The 18,963-nt window shown below is 37.1% G+C and overlaps 1 protein-coding gene across 1 annotated transcript in view; it reads right to left on the reverse strand.

The window, feature by feature from the left end:
• Window positions 1-18,963, reverse strand: part of LINGO2 (leucine rich repeat and Ig domain containing 2) — a 539,216-nt gene that overhangs the window by 316,006 nt on the left and 204,247 nt on the right. The window contains exon 2 of the mRNA XM_075078781.1: window positions 16,675-16,744. The gene's annotated coding sequence lies outside the window, so the exon portion shown is untranslated. The remainder of the gene's footprint in view (window positions 1-16,674; window positions 16,745-18,963) is intronic.

Genomic DNA, 18,963 nt, shown 5'->3' on the forward strand with positions numbered 1-18,963 from the left:
AATACTTAAACAGTGATTGTATGAGAGACATTTTTTTACCAAGGCCTCTCGTGACAGGACAAGGGGCAAAGTTTTTAAACTAGAAGAAGGTAGATTCATCGTAAGACTTTTTTTTATGATGAGGGTGGTGAGACACTGGAACAGGTTGCCCAGAGAGGTTGTGGAGGCCCCATCATTGGAAGTGTTCAAAGTCAGGATGGAAGGGGCCTTGAGCAACCTGGTCTAGTGAAAGATGTCCCTTTCCATGGCAGTAGGGTTGGACTAAATGATGTTTGAAGGTTCTTTCCAACCCAAACCATTCTATGATTCTATGATTTAGCTTCCTTCCTGTGCAGAAGGTATCTTTCCAGAAGATGTTTATGTTGTTTAACTACCTAAATAGAGAGCTGAATTAGGACTTGGGGGCTGTAAATGTTTTTTTCAGCAGCCTGATACGCACTCTTAGAAAACTTCCTTTCACCTCATTTTAAAAAGAAAAAATCTTTCTATCTGAACAATTATGGCCTAGAAAATTCTGTCTTGCTAGAAAGAAAAGTCCTGAATGCAAAAGTCAGTTCTACCAACCACTTAGTAACAACTAGAACTACTTCACAGCCAAACATCACTGAATACAGATAATCATATTACAAAACTGAATACACAAATAAAATCAGATATTGGATCCCCAAAGTTTTCAGACTGAAATAATGTCTGAAGGGTAAGTCCTGCTGCCTTTAGCCACACCTGACCCACTTCATTTATTAGCAAGACAGTCTAAAATTATGCATTCCAAGGTGACAAGAAATGGCCGCAATCCTCCCTCCTCTAAACCCCTTAGGGAAGCAGCCACCTTGGCTGCCATACAGTGTTACTGGAATTGCACAGCAGTGTTGCAAAGCAATCACTTGTGCTTGCACGCAGACATGAAATCCCCAGGCCATAACACACTTCCTTGCCTCTGCCCTGGTTCCTGTAAGCTGCTCCTTTTTTTTTAACTGCTCAGCATTTGAACAGAGGTACTGTGGACCCAATCAATCAGGCTGCTGCAATAGCTAAATATGTAGACACTGCCAAGCCACATATTCAGTTCTTCCTGCCTGGAGAAACATACACTGGTTGTTGAAGCAATGATAAACAAAAGTCACTCGAAAAGATGATGACATTCACTTCTATGTGTTGATTGATTTCCCATCTGGACATTCCCAATTTTGAAGAAAAATTTCTTTTGCTCTGCCATTTGTGGATAGCTCATGGTTTAGAACCATGCCCAAAATCCACGCTTAAGATCTAATTAAGGAAAAAAATTACCCAATCCTGTGTTTGCTCTCAATGAGCAATAGAGTGCAATATGTGCAGTATGTGCCAGCTCTGCAGCTGTGGGAAACAAATGTCAGATTTGGGATGCCATCCCCAGTCCGCCCTTACCCGCAATAGAAAACTGAATGCACCCTTTTCTGACCTGATGCAGAAACCAAATATGCAAACAAACAAAAACAGCCAAGAAAGACTGTTCTGGGAGACTGTGCTCTGCAGTTTCTCTCCTGAATCCCCTTTGCAGAGGGTCACCCTGCTAGCTGTCTGCGTCAGACAAGAAGAGGACTTGGGCTTCCTGAGTAGCTGTCTTCTGTCACCTGAAAGTTGAAATTTAGTTTGGTTAATGTGAAGATGTAACAGACAAGCACAGATCTGAGCCCAAATTATGTACGGAATTATGCCGGAATTAATCTTCACTAAAGCTGTGTGAACCCTAGCAACTTTTAAGCCAGGTATTCTTTGTCAGTAATCTCTTCTTTGGAGCCCAGAGGAAGACAAATTATGTACATTCATTTATTATGTACTTTCATCACTACTTTCTTATCATTCATGCAACTTTAGATGAGTATAATTACAAAATCCAGTTCTCCAACCTGTTTTCACTAGGCAAGGTCAAATAAGATTTGTTTGGTGATTTATGGCTGAAAAGTGTGTCAGTGCAAGCTGATTTGATCAAGTTAGTAATAAAAAAAGATCTGTAATATTTTTAAACACAATAAATAAAAGCAAAATTTTGCAAAGTGGGAGTGTAAACCAGATAGGTGGGAATCAATTTTACGCTAACTTGATTGATTGGTTAAAAGTATTCCCATAAACTTCAGACATTTGGGAAATTATGTCCCTAGAAGTACAGGCCATTCTTAAAGTAACACTTCAAAGTATTATTTGACTTAATTTGACTATATGAAAGGAAAGGTGGGTGAAAGGAATTTAGCTAAAATTACTGCATATTCTTATTTCAGCACTGACCTTGAAGTGACAAGTTATTAATTTGTTCTTAATTTTAAAATTTTACTGCATCTGTAAGTACAACCTTGTCAGCATTTTAGTGGAGTTAGAGAAATAATTGTCTACATGGCAAACATATTTAAGCTTTACATTTAAACAGTAATTTAAAAATGCAAAAACAATTATTCCTTTATTTCTAATCTGTATATCTACTATCAATACTACTTCTTCCGTGAATATGACCCTTGGCAGAATATATTATTGAAATACAGTTGGGGCTTTAGTTTATAGAAGATATTGCTATGAGGACATCTCAAAAACAAACAGAAAAACTCAAAACAAAATGCTTCCTAGCACTTCAACTGTGGATCCACTGTCTGGTAAAACTGAGTGACTATTGAGGAATTATGCCTCTGTTGGGGAGCAGTAGCAAAAGCCCACAGGTGAGTATAGGAGACTTGCTATGTTCCCCTACAAACACTTTTAGCAAACAGAAATTGATGTGTTTTCCAGGTCAGATGCTACATCACTTTGATGACATCAAAAAGCTTCGGCTCCAGTCCACTTTCCTGGTATGTTCTTCAACCTAGTTATAGATTGCCCTTTGCAATTGCCCTCCAGGAATGATCAGTTCTATAAATTTTGCATTCTGTGAAAATATTCCCTTTGGAGCTCTCAACTTTCCTCCTGAGTATTTCTTTGGTTGCCTGTATTCTTCTGAGAGGAAGTGGTTATTTATTCCTGTTGGCACCCTCTATACAATGTATCAACATCTCCCACAGCCCCCCAAATGCCTCTTTGTCAAGTAAAAGAGGTACAGAAGCCCAGTGTATCTGATCAATCTACAACTGCTTTCTTTTTAAGATTAGCAACCAGAATTTCATGTATACTTAAATTTCTAAGCATCATAATTATTATTTTTTTCCTACTCTTTTTAATAAATATTCATAAAAATAACAAAAACCTGAGAAAGATAACTTACAATAATTTTCCCTTTGGAAGTGGAGGTAAGATGTATTTTTACCTTAGGCTAAACTAATACATGTTAATTACCCACAACAAAACAAACAGAAGAAAGCTGATTTTGTTTGACTGTGACATAAATTGGTCTAAATTTAATCACATGAAGGAACAGAACTTGGGGGTTTTTTTGGTCATATTTTCAATTAAAAAACTTTTTAAATTTTAGTGATCTTTTATTAATTAATTTTTGGTTTTGCCAGATGCTTCTGTCAGATACAAAGCAAACAGGGGAAAGAAATTATAATTTGAGGGTTATTTTCAACTATGCATTTTGATTTGTGTTTGAAGTCTCTTGCAGTTTTATTTTTAGAAGAAAAAAGTGCTCAAAACTGAATTTTTTTTTTTTCTGGAGATTCACTTTTTAACTATCATCTACTTATTTTGGCTTAAACCAATTACCTGCTGGACCATTCTTCTCTGGCATTGTCAGAAAACTTAAAGAGCTTTTATTTTGATAGTTCTATTGCTGACCTTGTTTCATTTTTATACCACCATAAAAAATATCAATGCGACACCTCCAACATGATTTTACAGAGGGACAATTATTGCATAATTATTTAACACCGGTCACAAAAGAAAGAATGCTTGTTTTTAGAGAAAAGAATTTATCTCTAAAATGAGTACATTAAAGCTCTTAAATAATCTTTGCCTTTACTTGTGCTATGTCTGCACTTGGCATAGGTGCATGGCACTTAAAGACAAACAAAAAAAAGCAAAAAATAGCAAGGTTCAAGGACTATGGACATAATAAATGTCCTGTTTGCAGATCAGCATTTTGTGAGCACTTCCCAAGCATCAAGAAAGGCATCATATGATCTATGATGGTAACATGATCCAAACTACAGCTGTGGCAATTGTATTCTGATATTTTTGAAGCAGGAAAAGAAACAGAAAGAATCACAAATAATTTAAAAAGTCTTCAAAAATTTATAAAATGGTAAATTAGATTTTCTGATGATGACTTGGCAGATATATAATTATTTGCACAAAGGCTTGAACTTCAGTTATCTGTCTCTGACCTCTAAAATATATGCATTAGTTCCTGATTTGCAAATTATTCTTCAGATGAACATTAGAAGCACAATACCTCATTTCATAAAGGAATGATTTATGCTTCTGTTTTGAACTCCAAGAATATTAATGATTCTGGTTTATGAATTACTGAACATACAAACACGCAAAACCATGTTCTTTCCCTATGCCCTTATATTGATTGGATGACAGTGAAATCAGGTTTCAAACTGAAACATCAAATTAAGGCAGGGCAACTACCTTTAAAGTACTCTTTTTCACTTAATTTTGTCCTAGCTGTGTACCAAAAGAGAATGAAGCACAGAAAAAGTAGTTTGTGATTGCACAGTGAAATAGACCACATAATGTTTAGCACTACAATGTTGTTAATGTTTGCCCTTGAAAGAAACAAGTTCCCATATACCAGCAAAAAGACAAAGCCACATTTCTCTATTATTTTAAGGTTATGGTCAATGTAAATGTAGAAACTCTTTTTAAAGAGGAGGCATTGGCAGGGTTTGAATGAAGTTCATGGCAGTGCTGACCAACTCTGCTGCTGACAATCACAAGGTAAACTAGATGATACATGCAAGTGACTGGCTTTCCAGAAGAGTTAATAAAACATTAAACCTTTGCCAATTTGGCACCAACAACGATCTTTTCTTTTTGGCCCTCATACTGGGTTCAAACTTTTGCCAATTATAATATGCTGGCATTATATAATGTTGCTAGTCAGATGCAGAGCAGCAAAAGGTCCAAGAAGTGTTCCTGAAGATTTATGCAAAATTATACATTAATGAAGGATGAAGGTCAAAGAAGAAACACCTTCTATTACCTGGAAGAAGAAGGGAAGAAAAACACTACAAAGAAAATAGATTGCCCTTTGTACCCATTCCAGAACTGTGCAGAACTCTCTTCTGCAGTTCAACACAGCTCGCTTGTTAGCTAGAAATGATCACTGATACTTGATTAAAGGCTCTCCTCAAAATACTTTCAAATATTCTTGAATATTTGAAAGATCTCTTTTAAATGCTTTTTTTTATCATTTAGAGAAAGAAATGCCAGAAGAAACTATTGCAGTAAAAACTCTAAAAGTGTGTGACAAGGGTGGAGAAAGTGGAGGAACAGCTGGGAAATGAACAAAAATACTTTTAATATTTAAAGGAATTAATGCCAGTAAAATACTAAACAAAAAAATAAGTCTCATATATAAAAGACTTCATTTTTTACCTCCTGAGGATTAGTATTTTGGAACACTATAAATTTAGTTTGTTTAACTTTTAATAAATGTAACAACCATAGTTTATTCAGGACTATGAGGGATGTTATATTCTCACAGCCGTGTTTCCCATCAGCACATAGGACACAGCCAGAAGACTCATAAAAGCCCTATACCTCCTTAGTCCTGCGTGTCCTTATAAGTATGGCTACAAAGGTGGAAAACCTTTCCTTCTCAGCAGTCTCAGTTTCAGCTGAATGTAAACCTACATGCATGGAATGCAGACACACACCCAGGTGCATTTTGTTAATCAAAAACTATCCAGGTATACTTGTGTTTAACATTATTGTTGTATACACTTAAGATGTGAGAATTATCTCAAAAAACAGATAAATTAGTCAAAAACATACAATATATTCAAAGATATGATGTGCTTACTTTAAAAGGCTTCAGTAAAACAGTGTCTTCAAAGGTAAAATTATCTAAGTACTACTTTCCCTCAGGTATTCACTCAAAATCCATTCCTCTGCTAAATACTTGTATTTGAGAAATCACAGATCATTTCTTCTGATTCCAGCAACTTTTTGTTCTTATCAAGTATACTGAGAGCTTTGTTTTTAAATCAAAATGCTAATTTGAGAGTTAAGATAAAAAGCCCAGCATTTTAACCTGAAATATACTATTAGAAGCTTGTTTAAGGTAAGCACGGTACTTGAATTAGGGCACTAGACAGTGTCCTAAAGAAAGAACAGCAAAGCTGTGTATGTGGGTTTTCCTTTGAAATACCCAGCCTTTCTCTTTTTGCAGCAACCTCCAGAGTAAGACAGCATTTTGAAAATGAAACCTTAATCTGATTGAATAGGAAAAGTCCTTTCTCTGATAGATGAAATTGCACTTTAACTAGGATGATTTTCCTCTTTGGTCCTTATGGCAAGGCTCACACCAGTCCGTACGGGCACTTTTGGAGCCAGAACTCACAATTGGCTGGCACTCATTTGCTCACAGATACAGCACCAACCTTCCATGTCTAGCTCTGAGGTGAGTTGCACAGGAGCACAAGTGGAGAGGCAATGCCACCCCTCCATCCAGACCCCAGTGGGGCAGAAGCAGCACTATGTCAGAGTCCTTCAGTGGACTTCAACTTGTCTCACAGCTGATTTGAAAGTCAAGGGGACCATCCATGGCCCAAGAGGGAAAAAACTAATGCCTGAGAGCTTGCAGCGCCCAGTGTTGCCCTCAGTAGCTCTCAGAAAAATTCCAGTTTTATCCACAGGTTCACATAATCCTGGAGTGACAGGGCTGAAATAGTTATTATTTATGTAACTGAAGGGAAAGAAATGAAAGATGGAAGGTGACAGCCCTTGGAGAACCCCTCCGCCTGACAGATGCACGGACAGCTCTCTGAATTCGCCTGCTTACTGAAGGAAAGATGAACTCAAGGCCAAAGCTGAAATTCAAACAGCAGGTGAACATCCCAGAATCTGGTCAGTTGATAACAGAAGAGTAAAGCCTTCCTGACTACCAAAAACTGTGTTTAGAGGAAAGAAGTCTGTCCTCTTTATGTAGTGAACTACTATCCCCAATCCACTGTCACCATAAATCTTCTAACATGCAATTACTATTGTAGTTGAACTGAGCAAGATGTCTATTTAGTGACCCAGAAAATTTGTCATTCTCCACAGGTTGCAGTCCTGCTAACCACTATCCTTCTACCTGCTGGTACTCACAAAATATATGTTTTGCTGACTACAGCAACAATAAACGTTGGATTCTATTTTATTTTTGCACATTGAATACCATCTTGGTAAAATGAATTCCTGCAATTAACATGCTCAGCAGAGCTGAGGAGCTCTATAATATGGTTAAATGAAGCTGGAGTATTATCACATTACATAATTTACAACTTACAAAGTGTAAGCTCCTCACACCCAGAGTATGGAGTAGCCTTCACAGCTACACAGTACAAAAAATGTTAAGGAATTTTGAGTACTCAGGACCAGAATCTTAACTGAAATGGATCAGGTGCATTAATTAGAATGGTTTCCACTCAAAGTTCAAAAGTCATTTTTCCCCTGGGAGATTTACTCTTCCCTCTCTTCAGGTTCATCTATCTGTCATCTTGGTCAGTTTTGTCAAAATTGACTCTTACTGGAACCCCACTGGCACTTCTTTTATACTACAACTTAATTCTACATTTCCTATATATACTCTATTACCTCTGCTTTCAAAACTCTGATCACTTTCACCTTCACCGGCATGATTTTCACCTTTTGGGATGTTATGCAGCTTAAATGTTATTCTTTAGCCCATCCACACAGCTGTGCTAAAAGCATTTTTTACCCTGGGTTGTCCAAACATAAGAGGCACAATCTCACTCACCTTGGGTTGGGTTTTGCTGTTCTCTATCATGTTACCATTGCATTGCATACATCCATGATTACAGTGTACACCACGGGTCCAATTCCTGTTTCAGCTACCATAGGTTCCTTGAAAAATTCTGAATAAAACTGCAAATGCCACAATTCTCTTTTTATAACAAGTAGCCCTGCTTCCCAGGAGTGGTGCTGTCTAATTTTGAAGAGCTACATGATGCTAAGGGGTAGCTTATGAAAAAAGGAAAAGTAAAAGAAAAGGAACACTCTGAAATTACCACAGGCAAGTAGCTAGGCAGATAAATCTGGATGTGAACAATTATAATATTTTGAGAAGAATTGAGAAAAGCTCTTCATTAATAACAAATCCTCCCTAAAAGTGAGAGAGTTTTCCAAACACAAGTGGGCAAAGAAACCAAAAATATTCAAACTATACTTAATCTGTTTATGAGTTTGGAAAAGTATGAAAACAACAGTTAGGCAGTGCATAAAATAAGCATGGTTTTAGGAATGCCTGGCCATACCTGTAAGTTTATTGGCTCAGTAAATTTATTGGTTTGGGTATTTGAAATTATGTTAGTACTACCAAGACGCTCTGGTGCTGACAGGATCTAGTCATCTGACTTGCCTTAATTTATCATTCTAAAATAAAACATTCAGTGCAAACACCATAACTATTGAAAAATACCAGCAAATATTTGAAAACTGTGCTGGCGTTGTAAAGAAACATACAGGCATAAGGTGCTTACAGACTTCTAAAGTGTGGCTTCTCACTTTCCTCTAGTACCTACAGTTGTAAGCACACTAGGGTTCTTGAATGAAGATGAACAAATTTGGTTGATTTTGTTTAATTTTTTTTGTTTACATTTTTTAAAGATTTGAGTAGCTGTTAGCATTCTACGGATATTGTAAATATCTATTTTTAAGTAGGAACAACATAGCTGTCCCTTTTATTCTTCTCTCTCTTCATAACATTTCTTAAATAATTACTGATTTGCTAACACAGTGTAGGTGATCCTAATATTTCATAACTGAAACTAAAATAGATACATTTTTGGCTCCTGGATACCATCTGAAGGCACACTGCTTTAATTGCTGTTACTGCATGTAACAATCTTGTCTGAAATTTCAGTATCTGGTATTTTTTTAGGTAGAACAAAAATCAAGTTAAGAACATGTACTGGAAAATAAATCATGAACACCTTTATTTTGAATGTGTCCAAATGAATAAACTCAGCAATTTCCATCAACTTTTCATAAAAAATGTTTTGAAGTTATTTCTCCCAAGAGCTTCACTGTAGAGCGAGTAGAATTTCCAAAACAGGTCTAAGGGCTATAATAATTTTTTGTAAATTAGTATAACTCCAGTGATATAATAAGTTACATTAGCTTAGGATATGGCTCTTAATTTTCATGCCAAATGATACGAATTTGACCTTGATGAGAATCAGAGCTATAAGGAATGCATTAGGAATGGCACATTTTTATGTATGTATAACTACTACAGAAATAGCCTACTTTGTCTCATAATGCTGGGTCTTTGATTCTGAAAAGCATCACAGTTCTTCTAACATGCAAAATAAAACTAAAACTAGAATCATACAGTTCTTGGTTCATTCCCTTTCCTCCATTCCCTCCCTCTTCTGAATCAACCTTTATGTCTGACTGAGGCACTGATCTTCTTGTCTGACAAGACATCAAGAAACTGAAATGGTGGCTGATTTCTGCTTAATTTATAGGAATATTTTTAGAGTGAATACATTTGAGTAAACGGTACGAGAGAGCTTTCCTTTTCTTGTAGTAGATGAAGGTGACTAGCAGCTACTTTAAATCTTCCAATTAAAACTGCTCCAATTTTGTGTAATTATTTCCAAATAATTTTCCCCGTTAGAAGGCCAAATTTTGGAGGGGAATGATTCCAGAGAGGTTCCAAATCTATGCTCATATTTGCACAGACAGGAACAGCTATGTGTGGGGAAAAAAATTAATTTTGCACAGGTTTATTCTGCGTACTGACTGCAGTGAGAGAGTTCAAGTAACGGCCTCTGAAGCGGTATCAGTATGCTTCAGAGACAGAACACCAGACTCAGTACAGCAGCTCTACCTGAGCAAATTAAAGAATTCAAGAGTAATCTTGATGAAATCTTGATGACCCTCTGGGAAATTTGGAAAACCATTCTTTTTCTTAGCCTGCTATTTACCTATTAAGACAGGAGCATGCTGCTTCTTTACCTCCAGATTTGGAATTAAAATATTCATATTCTACTGAAGTGTTATATTTTTTATTATTCCATATTCTCCTCATCCTTCATGCTTTCGTCTTTAAGAATGTGATGACAGCAGAGTTTCCTCTTGTGATATTGTTAGTAATATTTACAGTGACATAAACCACTTTAGAAGACCTATTTGCAGAAAAATACCTTTCTACCTTTGGGGTACCCATAGGTCCTTTTCTGTATTCCAGGACAGCGCACACACTGTGCTACATGGCCTCTTCACTTGAGTGCTTTCTCTAGACATGTCAAATTATATTACTTTGAAGTTCTATTGCCCTATAGTTGTTCTCATTCACATGGCTGGGTGACCTGTTCTTCCTTGCACACTCAAGGGCTTTTTAATGGATTTGAGACAGAGCTCTCCCAGGGAGCTGGCAGGGCTCCTCATCATCAAGCACTTGACCGTAGCTTTTCAACATCCTGCAGTTCCTGGACTTTCAGGCCTGAGGTCTCACCTGCACCGACATCCCCTGGCTGGCAGAAAGTCTTTCTGTGCACAGGAGTAAAATGATGCAGAATGCAGTGGCCTGCATGATTAAACTTAAATGTATAGCGAGTTTGAGAATGATCTTCTAGTCTAAGGATGACTTAATTCACAGTGAGGCAGTAAACAAGGATGTAATAAAGCTCTGAAACTTGTTATTCAAGAACGAGACTTAACATTCATGTCAAAATCTTCTATACAATTTCTAGTGTTACTAACAAAATATACCAGAAACCACAGCTGCATTAAAAATAGAGATTATGTAAAAAAATTCAAGGTGTTAAACTGCAATCACCTATATATTTATTAAAAATCTGCATAGCAGGAGGCCGCTGTTATATAACAGATATTTAATGTTTCTTTATTTGTCAGTCAGGAACTGAAAAACACTTTTTGGCATGCAAATTCTTCCAACAGCAAAATAAACTGACCCACTCAGTTCAGTTTTGGATAGTTACATCTTGATAAAGTCTCCTTTTACCTTTTATTATTACTGTAGCTCAAGTGTCACCCTTGTATTGACAGTAATAGCACACAAAGTTGTTCCTTTTTTTCCTCCTCATATACTTTCTGATTAATGAAATGCAGGACAGTATTTTACTACAATGCGCTCTCATTGCAGAATTCCATACCAAAGATCAGGCTGCAATGCTGAAACGCAAAATGGAAAGATTTAAGGATGCACAGTAGGGTTGTGAGTGAGGCATGAAGGAAAGTCAAGGAAGGACTGAATCCATTATTTCAAGGAATATGTACAATCCAAAATTGTGCATTGCTTGTGACAGAAGGTGGAAGCATATTGGCATTGCTACTAAAAGGAGACAACATATCTTCTAGCTTTTCTTAAGGTGCCTTTACCTTCTGCAAAAAACAGGAAGTGGCTGCAGAGTAGCGCTATAACAAAACTTTATAACACAAAAAATCCTTTTTTATTTGTGAATTGTAACTTCACTTTCCTGCAGACGGTTTCTTTAAGATTTTGTTCAGCTCTGGTTGACTTTCTTACTTTTCAAAGAATACTTAGGAAAGGTTCATCATTTCCAAACAGTAATTCTGGTCCACTTTAAATGTAAACACCACCTGATGGTTGAGGGAGGCCAGGGAAGAAACTGGAGTGTCTTTACTGAATGAAGCACACTTCTCTCTAAATGAAGGTCTTGTTTCCTGTGCATCAGTTTTAAACATCTATTCATTATATTGGAGCGTTGATGCCTACCGTCCCTACTCCACAATTTATTTCTGAACTTCATTAGGAAAATAAAGGCTGATATTCAGTAAACTTAAGAACTTCCAAGTAATTCCTAACACTTATTCAAAGTCCAGTTATAACTCAAAGAAATATATGCAGACCATGGCACACAAAACAGCTCAAGATAAAACTCCAGTAGACCTAAATGAATTATTCTCATTTATTCTGGAAGTTTTAAGAATCAGCAGGTCTTGCAGCTCCATCGTAAGCCCAGATTTCTCTAAGTGATTATATGGGTGTGCGTTTTGAATCTAGAATAAGCTTGATTTTCATAAAAGGAGTGGTCAGAACTTACTGAAAATCAGATTCCTTCGGGCTGTATAATCTGAGCACCCGAAGCCACCTATTACTTTTGAAGGTACTAGATTGAATCATCAGAGAGGAGTCAAGCACATGGATTAAAAGAAACAGTTTAAACCTGAGGGGATCTACTCTTTTTATTTACATACCATGTTGTGTATGTTTCTAGTTGTTTAAACACAATTATTCAAAATTTCCATTTCAGTCTGAAGAACAGTGGCTGCTGGTCTTGAAAGCATAGCAGTTATGACAGGTTTTACTTATTTCCAGGCAGGCCAGCCTGATAATACTGAAAGATCTGAGTAACCTTAATTAATTATACTACCAAAACCCTGGACAGGTGCTTTTTAAAATCTAGATTCATAGATTAAAGAGCAGACAAAAAATACAATCGTCTGAAAGTTTTTGGTTTTCTCCTCTAGGAGATGGATTTTTTCCTCAATATACAGGTCCATCAAATTCAGAGAAACTACTCAAAAAATGTCATAAAATCACAGAATGTCCTGAGTTGGGAGGGACTGATATGGATCATCGAGTCCAACTCCTGTCCCTGCACAGGACAACCCCAAATTCACACCTTATGTCTGAGGGCATTGTCCAAGTGCTTCTTGAATATCGCCAGGCTTGGTGCTGTGATGCCTCCCTGGGGAGCCTCTTCCAGTGCTCCACCACCCTCTGGGTGAAGAACCTTTTCCTAATATCCAACCTAAACCTCCCCTGGCACATCTTCCTGCCATTCCCTCGGGTCCTGTCACTGGTCCCCAGAGAGGAGAGATCAGCGCCTGCCCCCCCTCCTCCCCTTGTGAGGAAGCTGCAGACCGCCATGAGTCCTGCCCTCAGCCTCCTCCAGGCTGAACAAACCAAGTGACTTTAGTCGCTCCTCATATGGTTTCTCCTCTAAACCCTTCACCAGCTTCATGGCCCTCCTCTGGACAGTCTCCAGTAGCTTTATACCCTTAATGTACTGTGGCACCCGACACTGCCCACAGCACTGGAGGTGAGGCCGCCCCAGCGCAGAGCAGAGCGGGGCAATCCCCTCCCTCGCCCGGCTGCAATGCAGGGCTTGATGCACCCCAGGGCACGGTTGGCCCTCTTGGCTGCCAGGGCACGCTGTTGGCTCATGTTCAACTTGCCGTCGACCAGAGCCCCCAGGTCCCTCTCTGCAGGGCTGCTCTCCAGCCTCTCATTCCCCAGTCAGTATGAACATCCAGGGTTGGTGTGTCCCAGGTGTAAAATGTGTCACTTGTCCTTGTTAAACTTGTTAATCATACAGATGTTTAAGCACAAGCAACTGAAGTTAATATAGAAGACAGTAGAAATAACTGTGAATTATTTCTAGACAAATACTGCACTTACATGAAGCTTGGCTATATCTGATGACATAAAATATATCTCTAACCCTGGTAGGCTGAAACTGAGGATAGCTGCATTAGTAAAAATCAGTTCTTACAGCACTGTTGTCCATCTGGGGAAGTAAACCGAGTTAATGTGGACATAGAAACACATCATCGGCAACAACCAATGTCAGGGTGTGTAAAATCTTCATATTGCTTGTACTCATTTGAATGAATACAAGGCTATTGACTGCAGATACCCAAAATAAAAGCACAGCACTTTAGCACCATCACAGTGTTGTTCTCTCCAGGATGGCTATTTGTAGTAGAAAAAACAGAGCAGTTCATCAGCCACAGTCTTAAATACACGTAGAGTATTTCTGGTCCAAATAGCATTTACTGACCAGTAAAGGGACTATATGAAATGCTTAGATAGAATTTCCACATCCCAGTGCTAGGGAGAGTTCATATTTGCACAGGAAGAAAATGACCTTAAATCAGAATCAGGCGCCTAGTATATAAAAACAACTGGGCTATTAGATTAGAGGACACCGCCTTTAATCTAATTTTATTTTATTTTGGATGTCCTAAGTAAAAAATATATTTTTTCTCACATGGAAAATTTAAGCTTATGGAGTACTGGGATATTTTCTCTTTAGAAAAGAAATACATATGTATGGACATTCGTGGTGACACTGAAATAACCCCTTCCTTTTTATTTTTTTTAATATTTCTGAAATAGAAAAAGCCATTATACCTATAGTGGCTCAGTGCCTTAAATTGGCAGGTGGTATTATCTAGATCAGCAAAGAAAGAAACATTCTTGAGATGCCTAAAAACTACTCAGGGGTTTGGGATGTTTTTTGTTAGTACCCTAATGTGAAGTCAGAAGTATAGAGAAAACTTTCACAGCATCAGCTCATGCAAATCCACAAATGTGATGCTCTATGCATTCTAAATTACAATAAGAATGTTACAGAAACAAGTTAAATATGTGGTAATAAATCTTTTCAGAAGGAGAAAGACAAAAGACAGAATGAAAGACAATTTACTTCACAACAATTCCCCAAACCTGTTTAAAAATAGAATGATCAAACTGTAACTCTGAAACTGCCCTTTTGGCTGATTAAAACATCTCATTACTCCACACAAGAACATAATCATAAGGACATATTAGTCTATTCTCTCTGGCAGTGACTTATTGCTAACTCCAAATTGAATATTGATGTTTTGGTATTGAAATGTCAATGCCAAAATTTACACATAACTCACTAAAATCAATGGTACCTTCACATTTAACTACACCTACAGCCAAAGGAAGCCGAGTAAGTCAGAACTGGTTATTTTGGATAAAAAATCATAATATTAGTTTTTCAGAAAAAAATTAAATGTTATTTGTCAATTACATTTTAAGGCATTGTATTATCTTTTATGACTGTTACCTTGCACAAGATACCAAGCTATCGTATATGATGGAGAAAGACCAGCATGTGCCTGCTGCTGTGTTACGTATAGATGTTTAGGAAATTTAACTTTTCTCCACTGTCACTTCTTCAGCTGCCATTAAGCCAAATATATCCCAATTCTGCAAGTGTTTATGTACATGCTTAAGTTTTCATTAAACACAATGCTACATAATCATGAAAATTGTGTTTAAGCTGTTGTAAAATTATGGCTTTAGCCATCAGACTGCTGATTGCTAGTGCTTTCATGACTTCTGCTGGATTCGCAAAATCAAGATAGCTGAGGCCTATGTAACACAACACAAAATCTGGGGAGCTGCACCATCACTTCTTTGAAACACAACATCACCCACACTTTTCTGGCAAGTCCAGTTGTTCATTGCCTAACCATCTGCACGGAAAATCATTGTGTTTGGGCTCTTCCTCACAAATGGAATTTTTCTACTGTCCCTAGTAGGCGAACAAGAGCTGGTAAAAATGGGCAGTCTTTTGCAGTATTTACAAATGGCTTCCATCCTCAGAAGGTGCCTATAAGGAAATGCTGGTACTTTTCTTTTTACAACCACCACCCACATCTCGTAGCAGGGTTTCACTCACAGCAAAGGGTGATTCACCGTTTTCTCTCTCCCTACTAAAGAAATACAATACATTAAAATGCACGGCCTTGGGGTTCAGCTTGTTAAATAAATGCTGAAGAGAAGAATATTCACTCCCCCGTTTTAGGTCCTGGGAAGGCTGTTGATTTTATTTTTCAAAAGGGCCAATTTTCCACCTTGAATATACAGCTCAAAGTGGCACTTCTGTCGAGAGGGGGTAATTCTTCTGCTCAGCATTCTATTTAAAAGCATGAATTTGGAGCAGCTTTTGCATAGCTTCTGGTTCAGTTCTTTATAATATATAATAAAAAAGCTTTTGAAAACCTTTTTTTCGCCATGTGTAAAAGAGCTAGTTTCAATGGCAGAAAGATTCAGAGAGGAATGTTCTTTCCTACAGACAACTAAGACAACTTCAAAGACAAAATTCAGATGTGGAACAAAGTCTCGAAGGAAGGAGAGTAATATTAAGCCTAGTCCCTTAACCAAACCTGAGGAAGGTATTCAGGGATATATTTGTCTTGGCAGAACCAGCAGTATTCCATGGTAACAAAATTAATTACCAAAACAAGCTAGTTCAAATATCACTATTAATAACTATGTTTAAAAGCATGAATAAGAACCTCTCATTTTAAAAACTGTACAGCAATAAAGATTGTCAAACATAGCTGGGTACATCTGAAGAATGACCTTCAATCTCCTTTCTAGTAAAATCACCAATAAACCCAAAATCACCAATAAACCCAGAATACAGAGAATATATCTTGACATAATAAACTCATTCACATTCAGATTTAAATCTTCAGGCTCAGCTGAACTGTTCTTTCACTCAGACTGAAGGAAATACAGGCACAATAATCCAGAAACTCACAAATAACCTAGATCTTGGCATAATTTTCCTTTCTTACTGAGAGAGGTGTGCTTGTTAATGAATCCAAAGCAACTCACTGAATTTATTTTCAGTTATAAGAGTATTCAAATACAATTCAGTGCTAAAAGTGTAGATGAAACACTAAGCAACTTCAAAACCTAGAGGTATTAGAAGGTCATTTTAGTCATTGGAAACTATAGTAGTATAAAATTACAGTCAATTAAAATGGAATATTTACCCTGCAGAATCCAGATTCCAGGAAAGACAAAGATTTTGCTGCCAAATTTTCCAGCTCCACTGCTCGCTTGCTAGAAAACAAGAAGAGGAAAAATTATTTACACTTGTCAGTTGTACTGAGTTTTTGAAACAGTGATGTTAGTGAAATTCCTTGAGATGTTTAGGATCATATTTATTTCCTACCCAAAAGAAACAGAAAGGATTGTCTGATGAGGTAAATAGGGTTAGAGGCAAGTGAAAGCTCCTAATAATACCAAATAAGAGTGCGCACTCACAGACACTCAATGGGAGCAGGCAACTGTGTTGTCTATGGTAGCTTAGAAAGCCATTTACTAAAGCATCTGAAGGTGAAACTGACAAAACATTAAACCCAGAATGGAGACCAAGAAAAAGAAACTTTTCAACAGCAGGATGAACTACTTGTCTCTGCTGGTGACAGAATTTGGCACCTTCACAGCTTTCTCCATCCATGTCTCCAACTCTACAGTAAGAAAGGTGTTTTTTAGAACTGTATCCTCTTGCCATATTGAATTAAAACCTGAACTTCCCATTTATTTTAATGTGACATATGAAAAAACAACCGTCTTCAACAGTGAAGGCAGAGGAGTTAAGAAAAGTTCTGACTCGTATATTTTTCAGGACCAGAATAATACCTTATAGAGGAAAAGAACTAAAGATTATACAATAACACAGAATGACACTGATACCTAAGACTAGTAATGACTGTGTTATTTCAAAATTAATCTGAAAAAAAAGCCATGAACTCTTTTGATAAACATGTCCCCCTAAGCTTTTCAGAAAGACAAACCAAGAGAACAAAATTATTTGGCTTCCTCCCACACAGAAATTACTTTTCCAAAACCTTTCATAATGCCTAAAAAAGAAGACTCTGCACCTCTGCATAAAGCACATTATGATTTGACAGAGATTATTCTGAACACTGAAACACAGCATATGAAAAAAAGAAAGAAAAACATTACTTTAAAAATATTCTTAGGATATTATATAAAAATAACACTGTAGTTATGGGAGAGACCAGGTATTGTAAGTAAATACAGGTTTCCTGGTGAAATGTAATGTTTTATCTAATTCTCATTCAACTATCTTTTTACATGGTATATAAATATGTGAGTTAATGCAATCATTTTATATTATACTATATGCTTGATCACAGACCAACAGCTGAATGGCAGAGGGAATCTGTGACATAAGGAATTTATGCAGTTTGCAGGAGTCTTGGAAGGCAGCAAAGAGCTGCCAGCACTCCAGGCAGGACTGTCTCCACTAAACAAAGCTGCTTCCCTAGAGAAGAAGTCGACTTGCAGATTCACCAAAGCAATAGTTTTGGCATGAGATTTGCATCAGTTCTCTATTATCTGCCTCACATATCATTTTCAGCCAGCTTACTTTGTGAAAATAAAAACTCTATATACTATTCATTTATTTTATTTGTAATGCAGGGTCATAACGGGATCTAGCTGAAAATATTCTCCCCTTAAAATGATTACTTTGAAGGAGTAGAGTGATTCAGCAAATTCTCTAGAAATCCACCTCTAGGCTTCTGGGACCCCTTTATACAACTTTGTTTGGCTCTCTGCTGCTTTTTATGAGCTGTTAGTATGACAAAAAAACATGTACATAAAAAAACTCCCATGTTGCTTAGGTGAGGAAATTAACAGGTGTGGGCAGAAAGTTGGAATTTTTCTGAACAATTCTCATGGAATAAAAGTTTCAATTCTCCAACATTTTGCTGAAATTTGGACACCTCTCCACACATTCAGGAACTCAAATATTTTCTTCTTTATGGAAACTCACATTCATGCCTAAATCTGATTGTACATATCTTATCTTTGTATCGACCAGAGACAGTGACTGAGTGAAATATTTTAAAAGTCAAATGCTATTTCTATTAATAAAGAGGTCAAATTATTATTTGAACAGATGGAAATAACCAGTGATACAAGAAAGCAGGAAGAAAAAGCCACTAATAGAAAATAATATTGCATTGCCTGGATGCATTAGAATGACAAAAAGGTGTTCTATTAAGAGGCAGTTCATTAATTTCTAGACAATTTATTTAACTTCTGGTTTATTTTATTTATTCCTGCTCTCTAACTAGATTGGAAAACACCTTATCTAGATTAAATCATAAGCTTCAAAATACATACCAGCTGTAAAACAACTTATTTCTGAATGTAACTCTGAAGATGATAGAAAAGTTGGGCATGGAGTAGTGGAGCTGAGAATGGGAAGACTGAGAGGGTGAGGGGAAGGTGAGTTTAGTTTTGTA

Source organism: Phalacrocorax aristotelis, chromosome Z, assembly GCF_949628215.1.
Source record: "Phalacrocorax aristotelis chromosome Z, bGulAri2.1, whole genome shotgun sequence".
NCBI lineage: Eukaryota > Metazoa > Chordata > Aves > Suliformes > Phalacrocoracidae > Phalacrocorax > Phalacrocorax aristotelis.